Genomic DNA, 20,162 nt, shown 5'->3' with positions numbered 1-20,162 from the left:
TCCTTCACAAATTTGGATGTGTCCACGTTGCGCTTTGGGGCGTTTCCTGTCGCGGGCGCTAGGCCTACCCACACAAGTGAGGTATCATTTTTATCGGGAGACGTGGGGGAACGCTGGGTGGAAGGAAATTTGTGGCTCCTCTCAGATTCCAGAACTTTCTGCCACAGAAATGTTAGGAACTTTTTTTTTTTTTAGCCAAATTTTGAGGTTTGCAAAGGATTCTGGGTAACAGAACCTGGTCCGAGCCACACAAGTCACCCAATCTTGGATTCCCCTAGCTCTCTAGTTTTCAGAAATGCACAGGTTTGGTAGGTTTCCCTAGGTGGCGGCTGAGCTACAGGCCAAAATCTACAGGTAGGCACTTTGCAAAAAACACCTCTGTTTTCCTTCAAAAATTTGGCTGTGTCCACATTGCGCTTTGGGGCGTTTCCTGTCACGGGCGCTAGGCCTACGCACACAAGTGAGGTATCATTTTTATCGGGAGACGTGGGGGAACGCTGGGTGGAAGGAAATTCGTGGCTCCTCTCAGATTCCAGAACTTTCTGCCACAGAAATGTGAGGAACATGTGTTTTTTTAGCCAAATTTTGAGGTTTGCAAAGGATTCTGGGTAACAGAACCTGGTCCGAGCCACACAAGTCACCCCATCTTGGATTCCCCTAGGTCTCTAGTTTTCAGAAATGCACAGGTTTGGTAGGTTTCCCTAGGTGGCGGCTGAGCTACAGGCCAAAATCTACAGGTAGGCACTTTGCAAAAAACACCTCTGTTTTCCTTCAAAAATTTGGCTGTGTCCACATTGCGCTTTGGGGCGTTTCCTGTCACGGGCGCTAGGCCTACGCACACAAGTGAGGTATCATTTTTATCGGGAGACGTGGGGGAACGCTGGGTGGAAGGAAATTCGTGGCTCCTCTCAGATTCCAGAACTTTCTGCCACAGAAATGTGAGGAACATGTGTTTTTTTAGCCAAATTTTGAGGTTTGCAAAGGATTCTGGGTAACAGAACCTGGTCCGAGCCACACAAGTCACCCCATCTTGGATTCCCCTAGGTCTCTAGTTTTCAGAAATGCACAGGTTTGGTAGGTTTCCCTAGGTGGCGGCTGAGCTACAGGCCAAAATCTACAGGTAGGCACTTTGCAAAAAACACCTCTGTTTTCCTTCACAAATTTGGATGTGTCCACTTTGCGCTTTGGGGCGTTTCCTGTCGCGGGCGCTAGGCCTACCCACACAAGTGAGGTATCATTTTTATCGGGAGACGTGGGGGAACGCTGGGTGGAAGGAAATTCGTGGCTCCTTTCAGATTCCAGAACTTTCTGCCACAGAAATGTGAGGAACATGTGTTTTTTTAGCCAAATTTTGAGGTTTGCAAAGGATTCTGGGTAACAGAACCTGGTCCGAGCCACACAAGTCACCCCATCTTGGATTCCCCTAGGTCTCTAGTTTTCAGAAATGCACAGGTTTGGTAGGTTTCCATAGGTGGCGGCTGAGCTACAGGCCAAAATCTACAGGTAGGCACTTTGCAAAAAACACCTCTGTTTTCCTTCACAAATTTGGATGTGTCCACGTTGCGCTTTGGGGCGTTTCCTGTCGCGGGCGCTAGGCCTACCCACACAAGTGAGGTATCATTTTTATCGGGAGACGTGGGGGAACGCTGGGTGGAAGGAAATTTGTGGCTCCTCTCAGATTCCAGAACTTTCTGCCACAGAAATGTTAGGAACATGTGTTTTTTTAGCCAAATTTTGAGGTTTGCAAAGGATTCTGGGTAACAGAACCTGGTCCGAGCCACACAAGTCACCCCATCTTGGATTCCCCTAGGTCTCTAGTTTTCAGAAATGCACAGGTTTGGTAGGTTTCCCTAGGTGGTGGCTGAGCTACAGGCCAAAATCTACAGGTAGGCACTTTGCAAAAAACACCTCTGTTTTCCTTCAAAAACTTGGCTGTGTCCACATTGCGCTTTGGGGCGTTTCCTGTCACGGGCGCTAGGCCTACGCACACAAGTGAGGTATCATTTTTATCAGGAGACGTGGGGGAACGCTGGGTGGAAGGAAATCCGTGGCTCCTCTCAGATTCCAGAACTTTCTGCCACAGAAATGTGAGGAACATGTGTTTTTTTAGCCACATTTTGAGGTTTGCAAAGGATTCTGGGTAACAGAACCTGGTCCGAGCCACACAAGTCACCCCATCTTGGATTCCCCTAGGTCTCTAGTTTTCAGAAATGCACAGGTTTGGTAGGTTTCCCTAGGTGGCGGCTGAGCTACAGGCCAAAATCTACAGGTAGGCACTTTGCAAAAAACACCTCTGTTTTCCTTCAAAAATTTGGCTGTGTCCACATTGCGCTTTGGGGCGTTTCCTGTCACGGGCGCTAGGCCTACGCACACAAGTGAGGTATCATTTTTATCGGGAGACCTGGGGGAACGCTGGGTGGAAGGAAATTCGTGGCTCCTCTCAGATTCCAGAACTTTCTGCCACAGAAATGTGAGGAACATGTGTTTTTTTAGCCACATTTTGAGGTTTGCAAAGGATTCTGGGTAACAGAACCTGGTCCGAGCCACACAAGTCAGCCCATCTTGGATTCCCCTAGGTCTCTAGTTTTCAGAAATGCACAGGTTTGGTAGGTTTCCCTAGGTGGCGGCTGAGCTACAAGCCAAAATCTACAGGTAGGCACTTTGCAAAAAACACCTCTGTTTTCCGTCACAAATTTGGATGCGTCCACTTTGCGCTTTGGGGCGTTTTCTGTCACGGGCGCTAGGCCTACCCACACAAGTGAGGTATCATTTTTATCGGGAGACGTGGGGGAACGCTGGGTGGAAGGAAATTTGTGGCTTCTCTCAGATTCCAGAACTTTCTGCCACAGAAATGTTAGGAACATGTGTTTTTTTAGCCAAATTTTGAGGTTTGCAAAGGATTCTGGGTAACAGAACCTGGTCCGAGCCACACAAGTCACCCCATCTTGCATTCCCCTAGGTCTCTAGTTTTCATAAATGCACAGGTTTGGTAGGTTTCCCTAGGTGGCGGCTGAGCTACAGGCCAAAATCTACAGGTAGGCACTTTGCAAAAAACACCTCTGTTTTCCGTCACAAATTTGGATGCGTCCACTTTGCGCTTTGGGGCGTTTTCTGTCACGGGCGCTAGGCCTACCCACACAAGTGAGGTATCATTTTTATCGGGAGACGTGGGGGAACGCTGGGTGGAAGGAAATTTGTGGCTTCTCTCAGATTCCAGAACTTTCTGCCACAGAAATGTTAGGAACATGTGTTTTTTTAGCCAAATTTTGAGGTTTGCAAAGGATTCTGGGTAACAGAACCTGGTCCGAGCCACACAAGTCACCCCATCTTGCATTCCCCTAGGTCTCTAGTTTTCATAAATGCACAGGTTTGGTAGGTTTCCCTAGGTGGCGGCTGAGCTACAGGCCAAAATCTACAGGTAGGCACTTTGCAAAAAACACCTCTGTTTTCCTTCACAAATTTGGATGTGTCCACGTTGCGCTTTGGGGCGTTTCCTGTCGCGGGCGCTAGGCCTACCCACACAAGTGAGGTATCATTTTTATCGGGAGACGTGGGGGAACGCTGGGTGGAAGGAAATTTGTGGCTCCTCTCAGATTCCAGAACTTTCTGCCACAGAAATGTTAGGAACTTTTTTTTTTTTTAGCCAAATTTTGAGGTTTGCAAAGGATTCTGGGTAACATAACCTGGTCCGAGCCACACAAGTCACCCCATCTTGGATTCCCCTAGCTCTCTAGTTTTCAGAAATGCACAGGTTTGGTAGGTTTCCCTAGGTGGCGGCTGAGCTACAGGCCAAAATCTACAGGTAGGCACTTTGCAAAAAACACCTCTGTTTTCCTTCAAAAATTTGGCTGTGTCCACATTGCGCTTTGGGGCGTTTCCTGTCACGGGCGCTAGGCCTACGCACACAAGTGAGGTATCATTTTTATCGGGAGACGTGGGGGAACGCTGGGTGGAAGGAAATTCGTGACTCCTCTCAGATTCCAGAACTTTCTGCCACAGAAATGTGAGGAACATGTGTTTTTTTAGCCAAATTTTGAGGTTTGCAAAGGATTCTGGGTAACAGAACCTGGTCCGAGCCACACAAGTCACCCCATCTTGGATTCCCCTAGGTCTCTAGTTTTCAGAAATGCACAGGTTTGGTAGGTTTCCCTAGGTGGCGGCTGAGCTACAGGCCAAAATCTACAGGTAGGCACTTTGCAAAAAACACCTCTGTTTTCCTTCACAAATTTGGATGTGTCCACTTTGCGCTTTGGGGCGTTTCCTGTCGCGGGCGCTAGGCCTACCCACACAAGTGAGGTATCATTTTTATCGGGAGACGTGGGGGAACGCTGGGTGGAAGGAAATTCGTGGCTCCTTTCAGATTCCAGAACTTTCTGCCACAGAAATGTGAGGAACATGTGTTTTTTTAGCCAAATTTTGAGGTTTGCAAAGGATTCTGGGTAACAGAACCTGGTCCGAGCCACACAAGTCACCCCATCTTGGATTCCCCTAGGTCTCTAGTTTTCAGAAATGCACAGGTTTGGTAGGTTTCCATAGGTGGCGGCTGAGCTACAGGCCAAAATCTACAGGTAGGCACTTTGCAAAAAACACCTCTGTTTTCCTTCACAAATTTGGATGTGTCCACGTTGCGCTTTGGGGCGTTTCCTGTCGCGGGCGCTAGGCCTACCCACACAAGTGAGGTATCATTTTTATCGGGAGACGTGGGGGAACGCTGGGTGGAAGGAAATTTGTGGCTCCTCTCAGATTCCAGAACTTTCTGCCACAGAAATGTTAGGAACATGTGTTTTTTTAGCCAAATTTTGAGGTTTGCAAAGGATTCTGGGTAACAGAACCTGGTCCGAGCCACACAAGTCACCCCATCTTGGATTCCCCTAGGTCTCTAGTTTTCAGAAATGCACAGGTTTGGTAGGTTTCCCTAGGTGGCGGCTGAGCTACAGGCCAAAATCTACAGGTAGGCACTTTGCAAAAAACACCTCTGTTTTCCTTCAAAAATTTGGGTGTGTCCACATTGCGCTTTGGGGCGTTTCCTGTCACGGGCGCTAGGCCTACGCACACAAGTGAGGTATCATTTTTATCGGGAGACGTGGGGGAACGCTGGGTGGAAGGAAATTCGTGGCTCCTCTCAGATTCCAGAACTTTCTGCCACAGAAATGTGAGGAACATGTGTATTTTTAACCAAATTTTGAGGTTTGCAAAGGATTCTGGGTAACAGAACCTGGTCCGAGCCACACAAGTCACCCCATCTTGGATTCCCCTAGGTCTCTAGTTTTCAGAAATGCACAGGTTTGGTAGGTTTCCCTAGGTGGCGGCTGAGCTACAGGCCAAAATCTACAGGTAGGCACTTTGCAAAAACACCTCTGTTTTCCTTCACAAATTTGGATGTGTCCACGTTGCGCTTTGGGGCGTTTCCTGTCGCGGGCGCTAGGCCTACCCACACAAGTGAGGTATCATTTTTATCGGGAGACATGGGGGAACGCTGGGTGGAAGGAAATTCGTGGCTCCTCTCAGATTCCAGAACTTTCTGCCACAGAAATGTGAGGAACATGTGTTTTTTTAGCCAAATTTTGAGGTTTGCAAAGGATTCTGGGTAACAGAACCTGGTCCGAGCCACACAAGTCACCCCATCTTGGATTCCCCTAGGTCTCTAGTTTTCAGAAATGCACAGGTTTGGTAGGTTTCCCTAGGTGGCGGCTGAGCTACAGGCCAAAATCTACAGGTAGGCACTTTGCAAAAAACACCTCTGTTTTCCTTCAAAAACTTGGCTGTGTCCACATTGCGCTTTGGGGCGTTTCCTGTCACGGGCGCTAGGCCTACGCACACAAGTGAGGTATCATTTTTATCAGGAGACGTGGGGGAACGCTGGGTGGAAGGAAATTCGTGGCTCCTCTCAGATTCCAGAACTTTCTGCCACAGAAATGTGAGGAACATGTGTTTTTTTAGCCACATTTTGAGGTTTGCAAAGGATTCTGGGTAACAGAACCTGGTCCGAGCCACACAAGTCACCCCATCTTGGATTCCCCTAGGTCTCTAGTTTTCAGAAATGCACAGGTTTGGTAGGTTTCCCTAGGTGGCGGCTGAGCTACAGGCCAAAATCTACAGGTAGGCACTTTGCAAAAAACACCTCTGTTTTCCTTCAAAAATTTGGCTGTGTCCACATTGCGCTTTGGGGCGTTTCCTGTCACGGGCGCTAGGCCTACGCACACAAGTGAGGTATCATTTTTATCGGGAGACCTGGGGGAACGCTGGGTGGAAGGAAATTCGTGGCTCCTCTCAGATTCCAGAACTTTCTGCCACAGAAATGTGAGGAACATGTGTTTTTTTAGCCACATTTTGAGGTTTGCAAAGGATTCTGGGTAACAGAACCTGGTCCGAGCCACACAAGTCAGCCCATCTTGGATTCCCCTAGGTCTCTAGTTTTCAGAAATGCACAGGTTTGGTAGGTTTCCCTAGGTGGCGGCTGAGCTACAAGCCAAAATCTACAGGTAGGCACTTTGCAAAAAACACCTCTGTTTTCCGTCACAAATTTGGATGCGTCCACTTTGCGCTTTGGGGCGTTTTCTGTCACGGGCGCTAGGCCTACCCACACAAGTGAGGTATCATTTTTATCGGGAGACGTGGGGGAACGCTGGGTGGAAGGAAATTTGTGGCTTCTCTCAGATTCCAGAACTTTCTGCCACAGAAATGTTAGGAACATGTGTTTTTTTAGCCAAATTTTGAGGTTTGCAAAGGATTCTGGGTAACAGAACCTGGTCCGAGCCACACAAGTCACCCCATCTTGCATTCCCCTAGGTCTCTAGTTTTCATAAATGCACAGGTTTGGTAGGTTTCCCTAGGTGGCGGCTGAGCTACAGGCCAAAATCTACAGGTAGGCACTTTGCAAAAAACACCTCTGTTTTCCGTCACAAATTTGGATGCGTCCACTTTGCGCTTTGGGGCGTTTTCTGTCACGGGCGCTAGGCCTACCCACACAAGTGAGGTATCATTTTTATCGGGAGACGTGGGGGAACGCTGGGTGGAAGGAAATTTGTGGCTTCTCTCAGATTCCAGAACTTTCTGCCACAGAAATGTTAGGAACATGTGTTTTTTTAGCCAAATTTTGAGGTTTGCAAAGGATTCTGGGTAACAGAACCTGGTCCGAGCCACACAAGTCACCCCATCTTGCATTCCCCTAGGTCTCTAGTTTTCATAAATGCACAGGTTTGGTAGGTTTCCCTAGGTGGCGGCTGAGCTACAGGCCAAAATCTACAGGTAGGCACTTTGCAAAAAACACCTCTGTTTTCCTTCACAAATTTGGATGTGTCCACGTTGCGCTTTGGGGCGTTTCCTGTCGCGGGCGCTAGGCCTACCCACACAAGTGAGGTATCATTTTTATCGGGAGATGTGGGGGAACGCTGGGTGGAAGGAAATTTGTGGCTCCTCTCAGATTCCAGAACTTTCTGCCACAGAAATGTTAGGAACTTTTTTTTTTTTTAGCCAAATTTTGAGGTTTGCAAAGGATTCTGGGTAACATAACCTGGTCCGAGCCACACAAGTCACCCCATCTTGGATTCCCCTAGCTCTCTAGTTTTCAGAAATGCACAGGTTTGGTAGGTTTCCCTAGGTGGCGGCTGAGCTACAGGCCAAAATCTACAGGTAGGCACTTTGCAAAAAACACCTCTGTTTTCCTTCAAAAATTTGGCTGTGTCCACATTGCGCTTTGGGGCGTTTCCTGTCACGGGCGCTAGGCCTACGCACACAAGTGAGGTATCATTTTTATCGGGAGACGTGGGGGAACGCTGGGTGGAAGGAAATTCGTGACTCCTCTCAGATTCCAGAACTTTCTGCCACAGAAATGTGAGGAACATGTGTTTTTTTAGCCAAATTTTGAGGTTTGCAAAGGATTCTGGGTAACAGAACCTGGTCCGAGCCACACAAGTCACCCCATCTTGGATTCCCCTAGGTCTCTAGTTTTCAGAAATGCACAGGTTTGGTAGGTTTCCCTAGGTCGCGGCTGAGCTACAGGCCAAAATCTACAGGTAGGCACTTTGCAAAAAACACCTCTGTTTTCCTTCACAAATTTGGATGTGTCCACTTTGCGCTTTGGGGCGTTTCCTGTCGCGGGCGCTAGGCCTACCCACACAAGTGAGGTATCATTTTTATCGGGAGACGTGGGGGAACGCTGGGTGGAAGGAAATTCGTGGCTCCTTTCAGATTCCAGAACTTTCTGCCACAGAAATGTGAGGAACATGTGTTTTTTTAGCCAAATTTTGAGGTTTGCAAAGGATTCTGGGTAACAGAACCTGGTCCGAGCCACACAAGTCACCCCATCTTGGATTCCCCTAGGTCTCTAGTTTTCAGAAATGCACAGGTTTGGTAGGTTTCCATAGGTGGCGGCTGAGCTACAGGCCAAAATCTACAGGTAGGCACTTTGCAAAAAACACCTCTGTTTTCCTTCACAAATTTGGATGTGTCCACGTTGCGCTTTGGGGCGTTTCCTGTCGCGGGCGCTAGGCCTACCCACACAAGTGAGGTATCATTTTTATCGGGAGACGTGGGGGAACGCTGGGTGGAAGGAAATTTGTGGCTCCTCTCAGATTCCAGAACTTTCTGCCACAGAAATGTTAGGAACATGTGTTTTTTTAGCCAAATTTTGAGGTTTGCAAAGGATTCTGGGTAACAGAACCTGGTCCGAGCCACACAAGTCACCCCATCTTGGATTCCCCTAGGTCTCTAGTTTTCAGAAATGCACAGGTTTGGTAGGTTTCCCTAGGTGGTGGCTGAGCTACAGGCCAAAATCTACAGGTAGGCACTTTGCAAAAAACACCTCTGTTTTCCTTCAAAAACTTGGCTGTGTCCACATTGCGCTTTGGGGGTTTCCTGTCACGGGCGCTAGGCCTACGCACACAAGTGAGGTATCATTTTTATCAGGAGACGTGGGGGAACGCTGGGTGGAAGGAAATTCGTGGCTCCTCTCAGATTCCAGAACTTTCTGCCACAGAAATGTTAGGAACAAGTGTTTTTTTAGCCACATTTTGAGGTTTGCAAAGGATTCTGGGTAACAGAACCTGGTCCGAGCCACACAAGTCACCCCATCTTGGATTCCCCTAGGTCTCTAGTATTCAGAAATGCACAGGTTTGGTAGGTTTCCCTAGGTGGCGGCTGAGCTACAGGCCAAAATCTACAGGTAGGCACTTTGCAAAAAACACCTCTGTTTTCCTTCAAAAATTTGGCTGTGTCCACATTGCGCTTTGGGGCGTTTCCTGTCACGGGCGCTAGGCCTACGCACACAAGTGAGGTATCATTTTTATCGGGAGACGTGGGGGAACGCTGGGTGGAAGGAAATTCGTGGCTCCTCTCAGATTCCAGAACTTTCTGCCACAGAAATGTGAGGAACATGTGTATTTTTAACCAAATTTTGAGGTTTGCAAAGGATTCTGGGTAACAGAACCTGGTCCGAGCCACACAAGTCACCCCATCTTGGATTCCCCTAGGTCTCTAGTTTTCAGAAATGCACAGGTTTGGTAGGTTTCCCTAGGTGGCGGCTGAGCTACAGGCCAAAATCTACAGGTAGGCACTTTGCAAAAACACCTCTGTTTTCCTTCACAAATTTGGATGTGTCCACGTTGCGCTTTGGGGCGTTTCCTGTCGCGGGCGCTAGGCCTACCCACACAAGTGAGGTATCATTTTTATCGGGAGACATGGGGGAACGCTGGGTGGAAGGAAATTCGTGGCTCCTCTCAGATTCCAGAACTTTCTGCCACAGAAATGTGAGGAACATGTGTTTTTTTAGCCAAATTTTGAGGTTTGCAAAGGATTCTGGGTAACAGAACCTGGTCCGAGCCACACAAGTCACCCCATCTTGGATTCCCCTAGGTCTCTAGTTTTCAGAAATGCACAGGTTTGGTAGGTTTCCCTAGGTGGCGGCTGAGCTACAGGCCAAAATCTACAGGTAGGCACTTTGCAAAAAACACCTCTGTTTTCCTTCACAAATTTGGATGTGTCCACTTTGCGCTTTGGGGCGTTTCCTGTCGCGGGCGCTAGGCCTACCCACACAAGTGAGGTATCATTTTTATCGGGAGACGTGGGGGAACGCTGGGTGGAAGGAAATTTGTGGCTTCTCTCAGATTCCAGAACTTTCTGCCACAGAAATGTGAGGAACATGTGTTTTTTTAGCCAAATTTTGAGGTTTGCAAAGGATTCTGGGTAACAGAACCTGGTCCGAGCCACACAAGTCACCCCATCTTGCATTCCCCTAGGTCTCTAGTTTTCATAAATGCACAGGTTTGGTAGGTTTCCCTAGGTGGCGGCTGAGCTACAGGCCAAAATCTACAGGTAGGCACTTTGCAAAAAACACCTCTGTTTTCCGTCACAAATTTGGATGCGTCCACTTTGCGCTTTGGGGCGTTTTCTGTCACGGGCGCTAGGCCTACCCACACAAGTGAGGTATCATTTTTATCGGGAGACGTGGGGGAACGCTGGGTGGAAGGAAATTTGTGGCTCCTCTCAGATTCCAGAACTTTCTGCCACAGAAATGTGAGGAACATGTGTTTTTTTAGCCAAATTTTGAGGTTTGCAAAGGATTCTGGGTAACAGAACCTGGTCCGAGCCACACAAGTCACCCCATCTTGGATTCCCCTAGGTCTCTAGTTTTCAGAAATGCACAGGTTTGGTAGGTTTCCCTAGGTGGCGGCTGAGCTACAGGCCAAAATCTACAGGTAGGCACTTTGCAAAAAACACCTCTGTTTTCCTTCAAAAACTTGGCTGTGTCCACATTGCGCTTTGGGGCGTTTCCTGTCACGGGCGCTAGGCCTACGCACACAAGTGAGGTATCATTTTTATCAGGAGACGTGGGGGAACGCTGGGTGGAAGGAAATTCGTGGCTCCTCTCAGATTCCAGAACTTTCTGCCACAGAAATGTGAGGAACATGTGTTTTTTTAGCCACATTTTGAGGTTTGCAAAGGATTCTGGGTAACAGAACCTGGTCCGAGCCACACAAGTCACCCCATCTTGGATTCCCCTAGGTCTCTAGTTTTCAGAAATGCACAGGTTTGGTAGGTTTCCCTAGGTGGCGGCTGAGCTACAGGCCAAAATCTACAGGTAGGCACTTTGCAAAAAACACCTCTGTTTTCCTTCAAAAATTTGGCTGTGTCCACATTGCGCTTTGGGGCGTTTCCTGTCACGGGCGCTAGGCCTACGCACACAAGTGAGGTATCATTTTTATCGGGAGACCTGGGGGAACGCTGGGTGGAAGGAAATTCGTGGCTCCTCTCAGATTCCAGAACTTTCTGCCACAGAAATGTGAGGAACATGTGTTTTTTTAGCCACATTTTGAGGTTTGCAAAGGATTCTGGGTAACAGAACCTGGTCCGAGCCACACAAGTCAGCCCATCTTGGATTCCCCTAGGTCTCTAGTTTTCAGAAATGCACAGGTTTGGTAGGTTTCCCTAGGTGGCGGCTGAGCTACAAGCCAAAATCTACAGGTAGGCACTTTGCAAAAAACACCTCTGTTTTCCGTCACAAATTTGGATGCGTCCACTTTGCGCTTTGGGGCGTTTTCTGTCACGGGCGCTAGGCCTACCCACACAAGTGAGGTATCATTTTTATCGGGAGACGTGGGGGAACGCTGGGTGGAAGGAAATTTGTGGCTTCTCTCAGATTCCAGAACTTTCTGCCACAGAAATGTTAGGAACATGTGTTTTTTTAGCCAAATTTTGAGGTTTGCAAAGGATTCTGGGTAACAGAACCTGGTCCGAGCCACACAAGTCACCCCATCTTGCATTCCCCTAGGTCTCTAGTTTTCATAAATGCACAGGTTTGGTAGGTTTCCCTAGGTGGCGGCTGAGCTACAGGCCAAAATCTACAGGTAGGCACTTTGCAAAAAACACCTCTGTTTTCCGTCACAAATTTGGATGCGTCCACTTTGCGCTTTGGGGCGTTTTCTGTCACGGGCGCTAGGCCTACCCACACAAGTGAGGTATCATTTTTATCGGGAGACGTGGGGGAACGCTGGGTGGAAGGAAATTTGTGGCTTCTCTCAGATTCCAGAACTTTCTGCCACAGAAATGTTAGGAACATGTGTTTTTTTAGCCAAATTTTGAGGTTTGCAAAGGATTCTGGGTAACAGAACCTGGTCCGAGCCACACAAGTCACCCCATCTTGCATTCCCCTAGGTCTCTAGTTTTCATAAATGCACAGGTTTGGTAGGTTTCCCTAGGTGGCGGCTGAGCTACAGGCCAAAATCTACAGGTAGGCACTTTGCAAAAAACACCTCTGTTTTCCTTCACAAATTTGGATGTGTCCACGTTGCGCTTTGGGGCGTTTCCTGTCGCGGGCGCTAGGCCTACCCACACAAGTGAGGTATCATTTTTATCGGGAGACGTGGGGGAACGCTGGGTGGAAGGAAATTTGTGGCTCCTCTCAGATTCCAGAACTTTCTGCCACAGAAATGTTAGGAACTTTTTTTTTTTTTAGCCAAATTTTGAGGTTTGCAAAGGATTCTGGGTAACATAACCTGGTCCGAGCCACACAAGTCACCCCATCTTGGATTCCCCTAGCTCTCTAGTTTTCAGAAATGCACAGGTTTGGTAGGTTTCCCTAGGTGGCGGCTGAGCTACAGGCCAAAATCTACAGGTAGGCACTTTGCAAAAAACACCTCTGTTTTCCTTCAAAAATTTGGCTGTGTCCACATTGCGCTTTGGGGCGTTTCCTGTCACGGGCGCTAGGCCTACGCACACAAGTGAGGTATCATTTTTATCGGGAGACGTGGGGGAACGCTGGGTGGAAGGAAATTCGTGACTCCTCTCAGATTCCAGAACTTTCTGCCACAGAAATGTGAGGAACATGTGTTTTTTTAGCCAAATTTTGAGGTTTGCAAAGGATTCTGGGTAACAGAACCTGGTCCGAGCCACACAAGTCACCCCATCTTGGATTCCCCTAGGTCTCTAGTTTTCAGAAATGCACAGGTTTGGTAGGTTTCCCTAGGTCGCGGCTGAGCTACAGGCCAAAATCTACAGGTAGGCACTTTGCAAAAAACACCTCTGTTTTCCTTCACAAATTTGGATGTGTCCACTTTGCGCTTTGGGGCGTTTCCTGTCGCGGGCGCTAGGCCTACCCACACAAGTGAGGTATCATTTTTATCGGGAGACGTGGGGGAACGCTGGGTGGAAGGAAATTCGTGGCTCCTTTCAGATTCCAGAACTTTCTGCCACAGAAATGTGAGGAACATGTGTTTTTTTAGCCAAATTTTGAGGTTTGCAAAGGATTCTGGGTAACAGAACCTGGTCCGAGCCACACAAGTCACCCCATCTTGGATTCCCCTAGGTCTCTAGTTTTCAGAAATGCACAGGTTTGGTAGGTTTCCATAGGTGGCGGCTGAGCTACAGGCCAAAATCTACAGGTAGGCACTTTGCAAAAAACACCTCTGTTTTCCTTCACAAATTTGGATGTGTCCACGTTGCGCTTTGGGGCGTTTCCTGTCGCGGGCGCTAGGCCTACCCACACAAGTGAGGTATCATTTTTATCGGGAGACGTGGGGGAACGCTGGGTGGAAGGAAATTTGTGGCTCCTCTCAGATTCCAGAACTTTCTGCCACAGAAATGTTAGGAACATGTGTTTTTTTAGCCAAATTTTGAGGTTTGCAAAGGATTCTGGGTAACAGAACCTGGTCCGAGCCACACAAGTCACCCCATCTTGGATTCCCCTAGGTCTCTAGTTTTCAGAAATGCACAGGTTTGGTAGGTTTCCCTAGGTGGTGGCTGAGCTACAGGCCAAAATCTACAGGTAGGCACTTTGCAAAAAACACCTCTGTTTTCCTTCAAAAACTTGGCTGTGTCCACATTGCGCTTTGGGGGTTTCCTGTCACGGGCGCTAGGCCTACGCACACAAGTGAGGTATCATTTTTATCAGGAGACGTGGGGGAACGCTGGGTGGAAGGAAATTCGTGGCTCCTCTCAGATTCCAGAACTTTCTGCCACAGAAATGTTAGGAACAAGTGTTTTTTTAGCCACATTTTGAGGTTTGCAAAGGATTCTGGGTAACAGAACCTGGTCCGAGCCACACAAGTCACCCCATCTTGGATTCCCCTAGGTCTCTAGTATTCAGAAATGCACAGGTTTGGTAGGTTTCCCTAGGTGGCGGCTGAGCTACAGGCCAAAATCTACAGGTAGGCACTTTGCAAAAAACACCTCTGTTTTCCTTCAAAAATTTGGCTGTGTCCACATTGCGCTTTGGGGCGTTTCCTGTCACGGGCGCTAGGCCTACGCACACAAGTGAGGTATCATTTTTATCGGGAGACGTGGGGGAACGCTGGGTGGAAGGAAATTCGTGGCTCCTCTCAGATTCCAGAACTTTCTGCCACAGAAATGTGAGGAACATGTGTATTTTTAACCAAATTTTGAGGTTTGCAAAGGATTCTGGGTAACAGAACCTGGTCCGAGCCACACAAGTCACCCCATCTTGGATTCCCCTAGGTCTCTAGTTTTCAGAAATGCACAGGTTTGGTAGGTTTCCCTAGGTGGCGGCTGAGCTACAGGCCAAAATCTACAGGTAGGCACTTTGCAAAAACACCTCTGTTTTCCTTCACAAATTTGGATGTGTCCACGTTGCGCTTTGGGGCGTTTCCTGTCGCGGGCGCTAGGCCTACCCACACAAGTGAGGTATCATTTTTATCGGGAGACATGGGGGAACGCTGGGTGGAAGGAAATTCGTGGCTCCTCTCAGATTCCAGAACTTTCTGCCACAGAAATGTGAGGAACATGTGTTTTTTTAGCCAAATTTTGAGGTTTGCAAAGGATTCTGGGTAACAGAACCTGGTCCGAGCCACACAAGTCACCCCATCTTGGATTCCCCTAGGTCTCTAGTTTTCAGAAATGCACAGGTTTGGTAGGTTTCCCTAGGTGGCGGCTGAGCTACAGGCCAAAATCTACAGGTAGGCACTTTGCAAAAAACACCTCTGTTTTCCTTCACAAATTTGGATGTGTCCACTTTGCGCTTTGGGGCGTTTCCTGTCGCGGGCGCTAGGCCTACCCACACAAGTGAGGTATCATTTTTATCGGGAGACGTGGGGGAACGCTGGGTGGAAGGAAATTTGTGGCTTCTCTCAGATTCCAGAACTTTCTGCCACAGAAATGTGAGGAACATGTGTTTTTTTAGCCAAATTTTGAGGTTTGCAAAGGATTCTGGGTAACAGAACCTGGTCCGAGCCACACAAGTCACCCCATCTTGCATTCCCCTAGGTCTCTAGTTTTCATAAATGCACAGGTTTGGTAGGTTTCCCTAGGTGGCGGCTGAGCTACAGGCCAAAATCTACAGGTAGGCACTTTGCAAAAAACACCTCTGTTTTCCGTCACAAATTTGGATGCGTCCACTTTGCGCTTTGGGGCGTTTTCTGTCACGGGCGCTAGGCCTACCCACACAAGTGAGGTATCATTTTTATCGGGAGACGTGGGGGAACGCTGGGTGGAAGGAAATTTGTGGCTTCTCTCAGATTCCAGAACTTTCTGCCACAGAAATGTTAGGAACATGTGTTTTTTTAGCCAAATTTTGAGGTTTGCAAAGGATTCTGGGTAACAGAACCTGGTCCGAGCCACACAAGTCACCCCATCTTGCATTCCCCTAGGTCTCTAGTTTTCATAAATGCACAGGTTTGGTAGGTTTCCCTAGGTGGCGGCTGAGCTACAGGCCAAAATCTACAGGTAGGCACTTTGCAAAAAACACCTCTGTTTTCCTTCACAAATTTGGATGTGTCCACGTTGCGCTTTGGGGCGTTTCCTGTCGCGGGCGCTAGGCCTACCCACACAAGTGAGGTATCATTTTTATCGGGAGACGTGGGGGAACGCTGGGTGGAAGGAAATTTGTGGCTCCTCTCAGATTCCAGAACTTTCTGCCACAGAAATGTTAGGAACTTTTTTTTTTTTTAGCCAAATTTTGAGGTTTGCAAAGGATTCTGGGTAACATAACCTGGTCCGAGCCACACAAGTCACCCCATCTTGGATTCCCCTAGCTCTCTAGTTTTCAGAAATGCACAGGTTTGGTAGGTTTCCCTAGGTGGCGGCTGAGCTACAGGCCAAAATCTACAGGTAGGCACTTTGCAAAAAACACCTCTGTTTTCCTTCAAAAATTTGGCTGTGTCCACATTGCGCTTTGGGGCGTTTCCTGTCACGGGCGCTAGGCCTACGCACACAAGTGAGGTATCATTTTTATCGGGAGACGTGGGGGAACGCTGGGTGGAAGGAAATTCGTGACTCCTCTCAGATTCCAGAACTTTCTGCCACAGAAATGTGAGGAACATGTGTTTTTTTAGCCAAATTTTGAGGTTTGCAAAGGATTCTGGGTAACAGAACCTGGTCCGAGCCACACAAGTCACCCCATCTTGGATTCCCCTAGGTCTCTAGTTTTCAGAAATGCACAGGTTTGGTAGGTTTCCCTAGGTGGCGGCTGAGCTACAGGCCAAAATCTACAGGTAGGCACTTTGCAAAAAACACCTCTGTTTTCCTTCACAAATTTGGATGTGTCCACTTTGCGCTTTGGGGCGTTTCCTGTCGCGGGCGCTAGGCCTACCCACACAAGTGAGGTATCATTTTTATCGGGAGACGTGGGGGAACGCTGGGTGGAAGGAAATTCGTGGCTCCTTTCAGATTCCAGAACTTTCTGCCACAGAAATGTGAGGAACATGTGTTTTTTTAGCCAAATTTTGAGGTTTGCAAAGGATTCTGGGTAACAGAACCTGGTCCGAGCCACACAAGTCACCCCATCTTGGATTCCCCTAGGTCTCTAGTTTTCAGAAATGCACAGGTTTGGTAGGTTTCCATAGGTGGCGGCTGAGCTACAGGCCAAAATCTACAGGTAGGCACTTTGCAAAAAACACCTCTGTTTTCCTTCACAAATTTGGATGTGTCCACGTTGCGCTTTGGGGCGTTTCCTGTCGCGGGCGCTAGGCCTACCCACACAAGTGAGGTATCATTTTTATCGGGAGACGTGGGGGAACGCTGGGTGGAAGGAAATTTGTGGCTCCTCTCAGATTCCAGAACTTTCTGCCACAGAAATGTTAGGAACATGTGTTTTTTTAGCCAAATTTTGAGGTTTGCAAAGGATTCTGGGTAACAGAACCTGGTCCGAGCCACACAAGTCACCCCATCTTGGATTCCCCTAGGTCTCTAGTTTTCAGAAATGCACAGGTTTGGTAGGTTTCCCTAGGTGGTGGCTGAGCTACAGGCCAAAATCTACAGGTAGGCACTTTGCAAAAAACACCTCTGTTTTCCTTCAAAAACTTGGCTGTGTCCACATTGCGCTTTGGGGGTTTCCTGTCACGGGCGCTAGGCCTACGCACACAAGTGAGGTATCATTTTTATCAGGAGACGTGGGGGAACGCTGGGTGGAAGGAAATTCGTGGCTCCTCTCAGATTCCAGAACTTTCTGCCACAGAAATGTTAGGAACAAGTGTTTTTTTAGCCACATTTTGAGGTTTGCAAAGGATTCTGGGTAACAGAACCTTGTCCGAGCCACACAAGTCACCCCATCTTGGATTCCCCTAGGTCTCTAGTATTCAGAAATGCACAGGTTTGGTAGGTTTCCCTAGGTGGCGGCTGAGCTACAGGCCAAAATCTACAGGTAGGCACTTTGCAAAAAACACCTCTGTTTTCCTTCAAAAATTTGGCTGTGTCCACATTGCGCTTTGGGGCGTTTCCTGTCACGGGCGCTAGGCCTACGCACACAAGTGAGGTATCATTTTTATCGGGAGACGTGGGGGAACGCTGGGTGGAAGGAAATTCGTGGCTCCTCTCAGATTCCAGAACTTTCTGCCACAGAAATGTGAGGAACATGTGTATTTTTAACCAAATTTTGAGGTTTGCAAAGGATTCTGGGTAACAGAACCTGGTCCGAGCCACACAAGTCACCCCATCTTGGATTCCCCTAGGTCTCTAGTTTTCAGAAATGCACAGGTTTGGTAGGTTTCCCTAGGTGGCGGCTGAGCTACAGGCCAAAATCTACAGGTAGGCACTTTGCAAAAACACCTCTGTTTTCCTTCACAAATTTGGATGTGTCCACGTTGCGCTTTGGGGCGTTTCCTGTCGCGGGCGCTAGGCCTACCCACACAAGTGAGGTATCATTTTTATCGGGAGACATGGGGGAACGCTGGGTGGAAGGAAATTCGTGGCTCCTCTCAGATTCCAGAACTTTCTGCCACAGAAATGTGAGGAACATGTGTTTTTTTAGCCAAATTTTGAGGTTTGCAAAGGATTCTGGGTAACAGAACCTGGTCCGAGCCACACAAGTCACCCCATCTTGGATTCCCCTAGGTCTCTAGTTTTCAGAAATGCACAGGTTTGGTAGGTTTCCCTAGGTGGCGGCTGAGCTACAGGCCAAAATCTACAGGTAGGCACTTTGCAAAAAACACCTCTGTTTTCCTTCACAAATTTGGATGTGTCCACTTTGCGCTTTGGGGCGTTTCCTGTCGCGGGCGCTAGGCCTACCCACACAAGTGAGGTATCATTTTTATCGGGAGACGTGGGGGAACGCTGGGTGGAAGGAAATTCGTGGCTCCTTTCAGATTCCAGAACTTTCTGCCACAGAAATGTGAGGAACATGTGTTTTTTTAGCCAAATTTTGAGGTTTGCAAAGGATTCTGGGTAACAGAACCTGGTCCGAGCCACACAAGTCACCCCATCTTGGATTCCCCTAGGTCTCTAGTTTTCAGAAATGCACAGGTTTGGTAGGTTTCCCTAGGTGGCGGCTGAGCTACAGGCCAAAATCTACAGGTAGGCACTTTGCAAAAAACACCTCTGATTTCCTTCAAAAATTTGGCTGTGTCCACATTGCGCTTTGGGGCGTTTCCTGTCACGGGCGCTAGGCCTACGCACACAAGTGAGGTATCATTTTTATCGGGAGACGTGGGGGAACGCTGGGTGGAAGGAAATTCGTGGCTCCTCTCAGATTCCAGAACTTTCTGCCACAGAAATGTGAGGAACATGTGTATTTTTAGCCAAATTTTGAGGTTTGCAAAGGATTCTGGGTAACAGAACCTGGTCCGAGCCACACAAGTCACCCCATCTTGGATTCCCCTAGGTCTCTAGTTTTCAGAAATGCACAGGTTTGGTAGGTTTCCCTAGGTGGCGGCTGAGCTACAGGCCAAAATCTACAGGTAGGCACTTTGCAAAAAACACCTCTGTTTTCCTTCACAAATTTGGATGTGTCCACGTTGCGCTTTGGGGCGTTTCCTGTCGCGGGCGCTAGGCCTACCCACACAAGTGAGGTATCATTTTTTTCGGGAGACGTGGGGGAACGCTGGGTGGAAGGAAATTTGTGGCTCCTTTCAGATTCCAGAACTTTCTGCCACAGAAATATTAGGAACATGTGTTTTTTTAGCCAAATTTTGAGGTTTGCAAAGGATTCTGGGTAACAGAACCTGGTCCGAGCCACACAAGTCACCCCATCTTGGATTCCCCTAGGTCTCTAGTTTTCAGAAATGCACAGGTTTGGTAGGTTTCCCTAGGTGGCGGCTGAGCTACAGGCCAAAATCTACAGGTAGGCACTTTGCAAAAAACACCTCTGTTTTCCTTCAAAAATTTGTCTGTGTCCACATTGCGCTTTGGGGCGTTTCCTGTCACGGGCGCTAGGCCTACGCACACAAGTGAGGTATCATTTTTATCGGGAGACGTTGGGGAACGCTGGGTGGAAGGAAATTCGTGCTCCTCTCAGATTCCAGAACTTTCTGCCACAGAAATGTGAGGAACATGTGTATTTTTAGCCAAATTTTGAGGTTTGCAAAGGATTCTGGGTAACAGAACCTGGTCCGAGCCACACAAGTCACCCCATCTTGGATTCCCCTAGGTCTCTAGTTTTCAGAAATGCACAGGTTTGGTAGGTTTCCCTAGGTGGCGGCTGAGCTACAGGCCAAAATCTACAGGTAGGCACTTTGCAAAAAACACCTCTGTTTTCCTTCACAAATTTGGATGTGTCCACGTTGCGCTTTGGGGCGTTTCCTGTCGCGGGCGCTAGGCCTACCCACACAAGTGAGGTATAATTTTTTTCGGGAGACGTGGGGGAACGCTGGGTGGAAGGAAATTTGTGGCTCCTCTCAGATTCCAGAACTTTCTGCCACAGAAATGTTAGGAACATGTGTTTTTTTAGCCAAATTTTGAGGTTTGCAAAGGATTCTGGGTAACAGAACCTGGTCCGAGCCACA

This window comes from Pleurodeles waltl, chromosome 1_1, assembly GCF_031143425.1.
Source record: "Pleurodeles waltl isolate 20211129_DDA chromosome 1_1, aPleWal1.hap1.20221129, whole genome shotgun sequence".
In the NCBI taxonomy this organism is placed as follows: Eukaryota; Metazoa; Chordata; class Amphibia; order Caudata; family Salamandridae; genus Pleurodeles; species Pleurodeles waltl.
Note: the sequence above shows the minus strand (reverse complement) of the source record.